Source organism: Panthera uncia, chromosome D1, assembly GCF_023721935.1.
Source record: "Panthera uncia isolate 11264 chromosome D1, Puncia_PCG_1.0, whole genome shotgun sequence".
In the NCBI taxonomy this organism is placed as follows: domain Eukaryota; kingdom Metazoa; phylum Chordata; class Mammalia; order Carnivora; family Felidae; genus Panthera; species Panthera uncia.
Genome location: NC_064808.1, coordinates 23,125,078 through 23,137,193, shown reverse-complemented (window position 1 = coordinate 23,137,193; position 12,116 = coordinate 23,125,078).

Here is a 12,116-nt window from a genome sequence, read left to right as displayed (position 1 = left end):
AGGTGATGCATTAGGTCCTTGGATCATAGAGAGAGATTAGTCTAATTAGGATAATTAAAGTTGTTCTTTCATTCTCGAGTTTTATTCAGGGACTTAATCTGATATCTTGTCTGTGCCCTCTCCTTCTGTCTTTGTATTGGGAAACACTGAACCAAAAGTAAAATAAATATGTATTTATAGTTCACTATTTTTTTCTCATTTTATTCTTTGTCTTGTGATATCCAAAAAGCAAATGAGAAAGACCAGTCTTGGTACCATTCATAATTACATTAGTTTAACATTTTGCAGTGGTGTGCTAAAACCAACTGGCAAATAAGGACTGACTGTTAAATATTCAGAAATTTCATGAGCTGGGTGTTAAACTATTAATAACTTGAAATTAGCCATGAGAAGAGTATTCCAATAGGAATTAGAAATTGCTGTAAATCAGAGGCTTTCTTCCTCCTCTTTTCTTCCAGAGAGCTGGCTTACCAACACATCACCAAATTTGGTTGTTGGCATCATAAATGTGGTATAAAGCTTATTTTACTGTAAATTAAAGTAGATTGATTTTCAAAAGTAGGTAACAGGAATATCTCAATTTACTTAATGCAAGGGAGAGATGCTTGTTTGTTTTTAATTTTTCCATGGTTTTTGAAACGAATCTCTGAGAGGAAAGAAGTTACTTCCAGGACTATGAAAATACAGCAAAAATAGGACATAATAGGGGATAGGTTCTGAAAAAAAATCTTATGTTTTGTTTCTCCCTAAAAATGAATTCCTACATGATGTTTATTGTATAAGCAGATGTGCCAGTCAGGTACTGAAGTTTAAAATTAGCCAGAGGGAATAGCAGAAACAGATCCACAAATACAGAGAACAAACTGGTGGTTGCTGAGGAATTAAAGGGAAAAATGGGTGAAGAGGAGTAGGAGGTACAGACTTCCAGTTATGCAAGGAATAAGTCATGGGGATGAAAGGTACAGCATAGGGAATATAGTCAATGTTGTACGGTGACAGTAGCTACACACGATGAGCATAACATAACTTATAGAGGTGTTGAATCCTTATGTTGCTCACCTGAAACTAATGTAACGTTGTATGTCAACTATACTTCAATTAAAAAAAAAAGAAAAAGGTAGCCAGAGGGAATTTGCCTTATAGGATTGATTAGCTTGCATTCTCCCAAAGGTAACAGGCCAGAAATTCTCTGGCATTAGCTATTCCTATTGATAAAAATGAGAGAAAGTATGTTTAAGAAAGTCCAGTCAATCAATTATCTGAGTTCTTTTTTTAGAGAACACCCTAGTAGGGGAGAGGAGCAGAAGGAGAGAGAATCTTAAGCTGGCTCAGTGCGGAGCACGACATGGGCTCAATCCCATGACCCTGGGATCATGACCTCTGCCAAAATCAAGAGTTGGATACTCAACCTACTGAGCTACCCAAGCACCCCTGAGTTCTTTTGTTTTAACAAACTATTTGGTTTAAAAAACCTCTAAACTTGCTGGTTTACTATAAGTATTTTTTTGATATTTATCTTCTGAAGTTTTTACTTATTTTGAACCAAGAGAATAGAAGGAGGTGGGAGGTGAGGTGGGCTGGTAGACAAAGCTAGTGATTGACTTGAATTGGTGAGTCTTTCATATTTGAAGCTCACCTATTATCAGCAGTGGGCTCTGTATTAGTTTCCAGTTGCTGCAGTGAGAAATTACCACAAACTTGGTAGTTTAAAGCAACAAACATTTATTCTTCTAAAATTCTAGAGGTCAGAGTTCAAAATGAGTTTCACTGGGCCGAAATAAAGGTGTCTGCAGGACTTTGCTCCCTTAAGAGGCTCTAAGAGAGAATCCATTTCCTTGTCTTCTCAAGCTTCTAGAGCTGCATTCCTTGGCTCATGGGACTTTCCCCTATCTTCAAAGCCATCAGCATAACACTTTATTTCAGTCATGACTTTGTCAATCTCCCTCTGCCTCCCTCTTATAAGGACATTTGTGATTACATGAAGAACCCATCTAGAGAATACAGGATGATCTTCCCACCTCAAGATTCCTTATTTAATTGCACCTGTAAAACCTCTTTTCACATATAACATTTGCAGGGGTTAGGCTCTAGATGATTTGGGGGATCAACAGTCAGCCTACCACGGGCCTATCAAAGGATCGGCAGAGAGGTTGATGCCCCCATGGGGTACTTTGGAATGAGTAGCAATTACCAATGAAGTTTCCCATTTGGGGAAAGCTAGCCTGCCTAAAAGTTTTGTCATTGGTTTCTTTCCACCTCTTCTGCCTACTTACCTATCCTACCTGCAGAGAAGAGGAGAAAGAAAATGTCTGTATTAAGCTATGCACTAAACCACAGTGAGTCCAGGCATAGTTTGTCTTCCCTGTGTGAAACAACACTGGGATCAGTCAAGAAAAAAAAATTTTTAGTTGCTTCCTGCAGGAATTACTTGCCCCTGAAAGATAAGAATTTTAATAAAGGGGGATTATTTACTTAACAAGACACATTCAAAAAATTCACCTGGATGTGCTCATTGATACTAAGCTATTATGTCATCAAATCTACTTAATCCCAGAGTTTTCCTATTTGAATAGCTCACCTAAAATCATTTGGCCCATGACCTAAAACCCTATGTATACCATTTCCCAATTTCTTCATTTTGAGACATTTTTAAGACTGTCCAGTGTTCTCTCTTTTTTTTAACTTACTGTGTCTATTTAATCCTTAAAAACAGTTAACACTCTAGTAAAATATAAATGTATTATTTTTAATATAATTTATTGTCAAATTGTCTAACATAGAGTGTATACAGTGTTCTCTCTTGGTTTTGTGGGTAGAGTCCCATGATTCATTGCTTACATACAACACCCAGTGCTCATCCCAACAAGCACCCTCCTCAATGCCCATCACCCATTTTCCCCTCTCCCCCACCCCCCTATCAACCCTCAATTTGTTCTATGTATTTTAAGAGTTCTCTCTTAAGGTAAGACTAATAAACTTTGCTTATGAATAGATTTCTCTGGTAGCCTTTTGATTACTGCCAACATTGGATTCTTGAAACTTCATAGATACCTTTCATTTATTACTGTGAACAATTTCCATAGGGCTGTCTTACTCCTCAAATGTACCTTTTACTCTGAGGCCTATAAACACAGTAGGATTTTTTGCTATAAACTTTTAAAATTTTTTTACATAAAAGGTGTCTCATCCAAAAAGTAGCAACTTAGAGGAGACCATGATTTAGAAGATGGCAGAAGCATGGGGACATTTGTTAAAAATATTTTTTGTCTACATTTTTATAGTTTTATGTTTTTAAGTAGGCTCCACGCCCAATGTGGAGCTTGAACTCATGACCCTGAGATCAAGAGTCACATGCTCAACCGACTGAGCCAGCCAGGTGCCTGAGCATGGGGAATTTTTTTACACTTCCCTTTTACCAATAAGTAAAACAAAACAAAACAAAACCTTTTTTTCCCCCTAGGCATTTACTTCAGGTTTAGGTAGTCTCTATCTATGACTTAAAGTTTGTGAAAGAGTACATTTTCAGCATTCTGGAAAGATGATTCCAGGTAGCTGAAAATACCAGCAACTGAGATATCATTGCCAGACCAAGAGGCTAGGCTTGTTTGTTAGCTACAGAAATTTACTTCAACACATCATTCTTTCAATTTTCAGTTCAAGTACTTGACAGGTGTTTTATAAATGCCATCTGATTTTATTCTCCTTACAGCCCTATTGGATAGCTGTTGGAGGTTTGAGGGGCTAGTAAATCAAACCATTTCTTAGTCTGAGTTTTTGAACCTGTTGATACCTACACAGCTGTCAGATTGAAGGACCTTGAAATGAGTGTTAGTGTCAGTAGAGCTGAATCAGGCCTCATGACATTGACTCGCAGTCTCATGAGTTTCCTAATATTTTATTAAATACTTACATCTACCAAACCAGGCATAGAAAGAGCAGCTCAGTAGTCTTACATCCAAGGAGGAGTACTGACCAAATAGGGATGGAGGAGACTGCTGGGAATATAAAGGGTCTTGGCTCAAGTCTTTCCCAAGCTTAGAAATCAATGAGTCACTCCTCTTTGATGAGGAGAATAGGAGTGGAAAGGAAACCTGGAAGTGTTATATTAATAATTTCTCTCTGGCAGTGTAAGCTTTCTCTGAAAACAAGACAGGGAAAAATTTAGGCATTATTATCTCTGTTCCACATCATGGTATATTTGACACTTTAAATGTTAATCCCAAAATGCCAGCAATGACATTATGAGCCTTGAATCAATCCCTTTCTTTTTCCTTCCTTCCACTATTAGATTAATATTATAAAATTTTTGTTCATATTTTCAAATATGAAATATTTATGCTTGCTGGATATATTAATTGAAAAAATAGTGGTGTTGAAGTGTCCAACTGTGATAGTGAGTTGGTCTGTTTCTCATAGTTCTATTAGTTTTTGCTTCATACATTTTGATGCTTTATTGTCAGGAGCATATGCGTTAAAGATTGTTAAGTCAGGGGCGCCTGGGTGGCTCAGTCGGTTGAGCGGTCGACTTCGGCTCAGGTCACGATCTCGCGGTTCGTGAGTTCGAGCCCTGCGTCGGGCTCTGTGCTGACAGCTCAGAGCCTGGAGCCTGCTTCAGATTCTGTGTCTCCCTCTCTCTGACCCTCCCCCGTTCATGCTCTGTCTCTCTCTGTCTCAAAAATAAATAAACTTTAAAAAAAAATTTAAAAAAAGATTGTTAAGTCTTCTGTGAGAATTGACAGCTTTATTATTATATAATGCCCCTCGTTAACCTGAAATTTCTTTTGTCTAATGTCTACTTTGAAATTGATATGGCTACTCAAACTTTCTTTTGATTTGCATTAGCAAGGTACACCTTTCCCCATCTCTTCTTTTTTTCAACGTGTCTTTTTAAATGTTTAGGTGACATTCATATAACATACACTTAACCATTTTAAAGTGAACAATTCAACAGCATTTAGTCCATCTGCAATGTCATGCAAGCACTACCATCTCGTTCCAAGATGTTTTCACCACCTCAAAGGAAACACTGTATTTATTAAGCAATTGCTCCACCACTATCTTTTCCCCCTACCCCCTGGCAATTTTTTAATCTGTTTTCTTTCTTTACAGATTTACCTATTCTGGATGAATGAAATTATACAATCTATGACATTTTGGTTTTGGCTTCTTTCATGTTGCATAATGTTTTTGAAGTTCTGCCACACTGTGGCATACATGTCTCAGTACCTCATTCCTTTCTATGGCTGAACAATATTTCATTGTATTGTATATACCACAGTTTATCTGTTCATCCATTGATGAACATTTGGGTTGTTTCTACGTTTTGACTATTGTGAATAGTGCTGCTGTGTACGTGCATGCACACGCATGCACATGTGTTTGACTACCTGTTTTCAACTCTTTGAGGTGTATATTCAGGAATGTGCTGTAGATCGAATGTTTATGTCCTCCCAAAATTCACATGTGGGGATCCAAGCTCTGATGTTATTTGGAGGTGAGACCTCCAAATTATCTTGGGAGATTGGGAATGGGATTGGTGCACTGACAAAATAGGTTCTCAAGAGGTCCCTGTTGCTGACACCATGTGAGGACACAGCAAAAAGATGGCCATCTATAAACCAGGAATTGGGCCCTCTCCAGACACTGCATCTGCTGGTACCTTGATCTAAGACTTCTTAGTCTCCAGAAAAGTGTGAAATAAATTTCGGTTGTTTATAGGCCACTCAGTTTATGGTATTCTGTAATAGCTACCCTAATGGACCAAGACAGAGTAGAATTGCTGGGTCAAATCATGATTCTGTGTTTAACATTGACTAACTCTCAACCCATACCTTTACTATTAATCTGTGACTGGACATTGAAAGACAACATAAAGTTGAGTCCTTTTTTTTTTTTAAACCTATTCTGACAATCCCTATATCTTAGTAGGTGTATTGAGACAATTCACATTTAAAATGATTATTGATAGAGTTGCATTAACATGTACCATGTTTGTAATTGTTTTCTCTGTTTCGCACAGGTTCTTTGCTCCTTTTTTTCTCCTCCATGCATCCCTTCTTTTTTGTTTATACGATCTTTGCTTCTTTTTCTGCCATCTCTACCTTGGACTGAGTATTTTACAAGGTTCTGTTTTCTTTCCTTCCTCATCATGTCAATTACACTTCTTTTAAAAATTGTTTTAGTGATTGTGGTAGTCTTTAACATGTATTCACAATAAACCTAAGTTCACTATAAGTAACACTAAACTACTTTAAGTATAGTACAGGTTCCTTATAACAGAGCATTTACAGTTTTTTCCTCATGACATAGGTATGTATTCCAAAGAACTGAAAACCGGTGCTCAAATACACATGCATGTACATTCAAAGCAGCATTATTCACAATAGCCAAAAGATAGAAACGACTCAAATGCCCAACAATTAATCAATGGATAGGCAAATTGTGGTATGTACATTTAATGGAATATTGTTCAGCCATAAAAAGGAATGAAATACAGATACATTCATTTAATGCCATTCATTTAACTTACCCATATTATATAATCACCTGATGCATTGTTACTATTATTATTTGATATAAACAGTTATATATTAGATCAATTCTTCCCCTTCTGGTATTCCAAATAATATATGTTACTCCATTAAAAATATTTTATGATTCTTTGATGTTCTGTTTTTGTTTGGGAGTTCTATTAATATATCTTTAAGCTCACTATTTCTTTCACCACGTATAGTCTACTAATGAGCCCATTAAGGGCATTCTTCAATATGTTTCAGTGTTTTTTATTTTGAGCATGTCTTTTGATTCTTTCTTGGATTTTCCATATCTTTGTATATATTAGCTATCTGTGTTGCATGTTTTCCACTTTTTCCATGACAACCCTTGACGTATTAATCACTGTGACTTAAAATACCCTATCTGATGATTCTAACATCTGTACCATATTTGAGACCATTTCTGATGAATACTTTGTTTCCTCAGACTGTGTTTTGTTTGTTTGTTTGTATTTATCTTTTAGCATGCCTTGTCATTTTTATGTTGAAAGCTGTTGGAGATGTATTAGACAACAGGTAAATAGGCCTTCGGTGTTAATATTTCTGGGAGTTGGAATGTGTTTAATGTTTGCTTCAGCTGTATGTGCCAAAGGCTTCTGTTTCCTCTAGTGTCATTATTTTGTTTCACTTATTGTGTTTGGGCTTCCCTCAAAGTTCCTTCTCAAGTAGAAATTTGTATATTATAGCTCATTCAGCTGTAGTCCAGTATTATACTGGAGATGTGTTGGTGTTGTAGTAAGATGTGGAGGAAGGAAACTTATGATTAAGCCTTAGTCTTTTTATGGGCTTGTGTCCCTGGGCTGTGACCTTCACAAGTGTTTCTTTTTTCTCCCCTAAGGTAAAACAGGAAGGCTAGAGGGGACTGAAGTTGGACAATTGCCCCTCTCCAGATCATAGAAGGATTTTGTAAAATCTTTTCCCTTAGAGAGTAGGCCTTCATTATGATGAATACTCTGGGCATATTTTGAAATGGTTATTTTTCTCTTTCCCATGCTATAAACACAAAGGATTTTTTCTTTAGTCTTTTCTGTGAGAAACTGTAGGGTCCCTGAATTTGTGGGAATCCTGTAAGACGAGGCCCTTGAGAGTTCTCACTCTCAAGGTGGTGCACACTCAACCTCCAGTAATTTGTCAAAATTACCATAAACTGACAGTCTGTAGCTCTGATTTAAAGTTTACAAACACTTCAGTTTATAGAATGCTGTGATTGTCTGTATTTGTTCCTATCAGACATTGGGGTGGCAGTTTGCCCTATGAATTTAACTCTCTGATGAGTCCAAGAAAGGTGGTTGAATTTCATTTTTTTCCCACTAATTTCTTACCTTAAGGATGGGAGTGATGACTGCCAAATTCTTTACCTATTAGAGCTGAAATCTCTCATATTTTTTATTTCAGCCATAACTTCTGGTTGTGTACCTAGGTTATCTATAATTCTTCAGTGTCAGTAGACATTGATAATCCTATCTTTCTTTCTCTATTCTTTCACTCTATTTCACTCTTTCTCTACTCTCTATTCCTTCTCTATTCTTTCACTCACCAGTTCTCTAGGATGAAAACTTTGTATCTTTTCTTGCCTGCTCAAATCTTCAACATTTCATATGACATCCTTATTCTCTGATGACATTTGCTCTAATTCACTGAGCAAATTGAAACAATTGGAAGAGAACTTTCACCAGTTTTCATCACCACATTGAACCAACTGCCTGTATTAGAACACTTTTTGTTCTCCTGTTTATCACAGATAAAATTCTCAACCATTCTTCTATGGGTAACCCATCCTCTTTCATGGCAGCACTTTTGCCTTCCTGCTTAGTCAAGACTATCACACAAGAAACGCCCACATCATCTTTCTTGAACCATTAATTTTCACTATCTTTTGGATCATTTCCATCAGGACAGAAGTAACTGATATTTTCCCCACTATATAAAACAATAGGACATTCCTTTAAATAAAACTCTCACCCCTTCCTGCTCCCACTCTCATTCCTTGCTGTCTTTTGAAACAAATTTCTTGAAAGAAATTTTGTTTTCACTCTCTCCAATTTCTGCTCCTTCCATTTTTTCTAAAACACACTCACATTTGGGTTCTACCTACACTATTCCACTAAAACAGCTGTTCTCCCTGTAACAGTGAATTATTTGCTCATGATTCTTTCTTCTTTCCCTTCTCTTTTCATGGTTTAATACACCACATTGATATTGGTCTTGGCTAGGTGGTTTACTTTGGCCAGTGGAATGTGGAAGAAGAGAGTTACCACTTTTGAGCCAAGGCAAGTTTCTATCCACCTTTTTGAGTTTATTTGTATCGTGTGAAAGGAATACCCTTGGTGGCTGTAGCATAAATAAATGGCTTATAAGAATGATTTTTTGAATTTTTTAATCTTTTCCGTATCTGCTACAGTAGCTCCATATTCATTTTCTCAAAAGTGGAGTATCTCATACCTATTCATACCTAAAACACTGAGGCTTAACCATACCCACTGTCTAGTCTCAGGGATTTGAATCCTGTGATAGCTCACTTGGTATCTGTAGATAGCAACAGACTTGTCTCTATCATGTAATCATCTAATTTACATATGCTAGAATTTCTTAGAACTTATTTGGAATCCCATTTTGGAATATGAGGTGAAGATATTTAAAACCAATTTTTGCTTTTAACTTTAAAAGTTTTATCTTTTCTATATAAGAAAGAAAAGCAGACTTTTAGAATTGCATGTATTTCTGTTCATATTGGTTTGATAAGAATTATTTGGTTCACCTGACAAATTCCCTGTGGTTTGTTAGGTAATAAATGAACCAAAAACAATTTCTTATTAAGATATCTAAGTGAGAATAGCAGAGACGCTAAAGCTTCCCTTCAACAAAATAGTAAATGCTGGGCAAAGTATTTTGGGTGACAAATGATTGAGTCCTCATTCTTTTACTGTCAAATTATGGGATGTTAGGGTGACAATCTAACCTTTCCTTGCCTTGGTTTCCTTAAATATAAAATAAGTGATGTAACTTGATGAAATTCAGTTAAATCCTAAAATTTTATCAACAACAAAAAATACTGTCCATTAAAATATAGATGGACAAATAATTGAACTGCCTGGGAAGGAAAAGATATTAGGAAGTTTATAGAGTGAGCAAAATTGACACTTCACATGGTGAAGAGAGAAAAGAAATGGCATCAAATGAGATAGTTACTGTAAAAAGAGTCCATTGAAACAAGAACATATGGAGGATAATGTCTGCCATGTTCAAATTAGTGCCAGATTTTTGTGGTATGTTGGATGCTTTTCCATAGACTTTAGAAGGAAAAAGAATACAGCTGTGAAAACTCCCCTCTTCACCTTGGCTGAGGAACTCTCCAACAGAGCAGATGGTTCTGAGTTTCAAGCCATGAATCATTGTCAAGGGATCTCCTCATGCTGCCGCAAGCAAGAAGAGTTGACAAGCCTCAATGGATAATATTTTTATTACTATTGGTATCAGTCACATCCATGCCCTTGCTGGTGGGATCAGTCTTATTGTTAATAAAGCTACAACTTGGCAACAAAATAGCAAGAGCCATCAAATTATCTACTTAATGTCTAATGGATATTTCAAGACTTTAGTATTCCTCTTTAATCGTCATCAGTAAAGAGAGTAAGAGAGGAGCCATTTTATTCTCTTTGGTTATTTTTGTCAATTTCAAAGCAGACTGATGAATACCTATTTTATATTTTGGTGCCTTAACTGCCTAATTTTGAAGGTCATTATTATTAATATTATTTTGTTGATTGTAGTGTCTGATCTATTTGTTTTTTTTTTCCCTTTCTTATAAGGTAACTAAATAAGTGAGAATTGGGTTTTGACTTGGATTATAATGGATTTAATCCTAATGTTGTGTTTCATAATAGGTATATATGGTATGTAGAGGAATAGTGGTAAATTAATTTAACTTTTTTAGGAAATCTTGGATCAATGGATTCTTCATATAAGGCAGAACCAGATTATATTGGCTTTTTCTGTTAAACTCTAATATACTTTTATTGTGTTGATTAGACTATATTTCATTATTTTAGTTACTTTAGCTGAAGTCACCTATCAGTAGATTTAGATGAAATTTTACCTAGAATATCTTGGCCATTTTTTAATATAATTTAACCATTAGAATATGCTTCAGTGATCACTTTTAACATTTTCAATTGCAAAATATCTTGGACCATTAGGTTTCAAAACCAGAAATCTAAGAGAGGACAAAAGTGGTCCAGAGTAGAGGTTTTCCATAATGTGTAAAAGTCAGTATTTGATGGATTCCAAGGTGATATAGTGGAAGAGAGAAGGGCTGTTTCAGAAAGCACATTCACTTTTTTACTTCTGCAAAATTTATGCTGGGAAATAGTCTGGGTGAGTCCTGTGAAGAGCATTACTTTTTCTAACATGCAAGATGGGTGGTCAGGTGCAAAAGCAGAGGCTTTGAGTCAGCCAGACCTGCTCCATCCCTTTAAGCTACGTGACCTGACCGGTTACAAATGCCTCTGAGGCACTTTCCTCAACTGTAAAATGGGGAGAATAATATGGATCTCAATATGTTGCAGGATTATTGTGAGAAAAAAGCCAGGCTCTAAAATCCTTGGATTTTACCTGGCATATGATAGGCACTCAATAATAGTAGCCATTGTTAGTATTTTTCATTATAGTATATACTGATTACCAACTCACGCTTGTCATTTGTATGTATGTAATGTGCCAGAGGAAAAAAATACGGCACATGTTAAACACATGAAAGGTGAGAGGAAAGTAAAAACAAACAAACAAACAAACAAACAAAGAAAAAATCAGAGTTGAATGAAATATTTAAAAAACAGGTTTTGAGACCTGGTTCTGTCAGTATGAAATTTTATGACCTTGAGAAACTTGACTTATCCTTTGTATACCTCAGTGTTATATATAAAATGAGAACATGAAATTAGGTTAGCTATATGAACCAGGCTCTCAAAAACATTGGTGTTGATAATTATTCCTAAAATAAAAGATTTCTGTGTTAAAATAAATTTTTAAAAAATCTCTGAACATATCTCTTGGGAATTTATCTTCCTTATTAGCACATTAAAATATGTTTTAATGTGGTTTCAGTAATGTGTTGAACTTGATATAATCCAATTTCCCAAGCATTTGTCAGAAGTATCCAGTATTCATGAAAAACCCCATTTTGCTAAACTTTTTCATCTAAGTCAACTTAGAAATGCTATACAGATGGGGTGCCTGGGTGGCTCAGTCGGTTAAGTGTCTAACTTCAGTTCAGGTCATGATCTCATGGTTCATAGGTTCAAGCCCTGCGTTGGAATCTGAGCTGACATCTCAGAACCTGAAGCCTGCTTCAGATTCTGTGTCTCCCTCTCTCTACCCCTCCCCCACTTGTGCCTTTCTGTCTTTCTCTCTCTCTCTCAAAAATAAATAAGTAAACATTAAAAAAAAAGGAAATGCTATACAGAATGTTTCCTATGGTCTCCTTATAATTCTAATAGTTGGTTACCCTGTAACTAAGTAATTGCCCTCAAGGAACATGTTAGATGATGGTTTATACAGAGTATG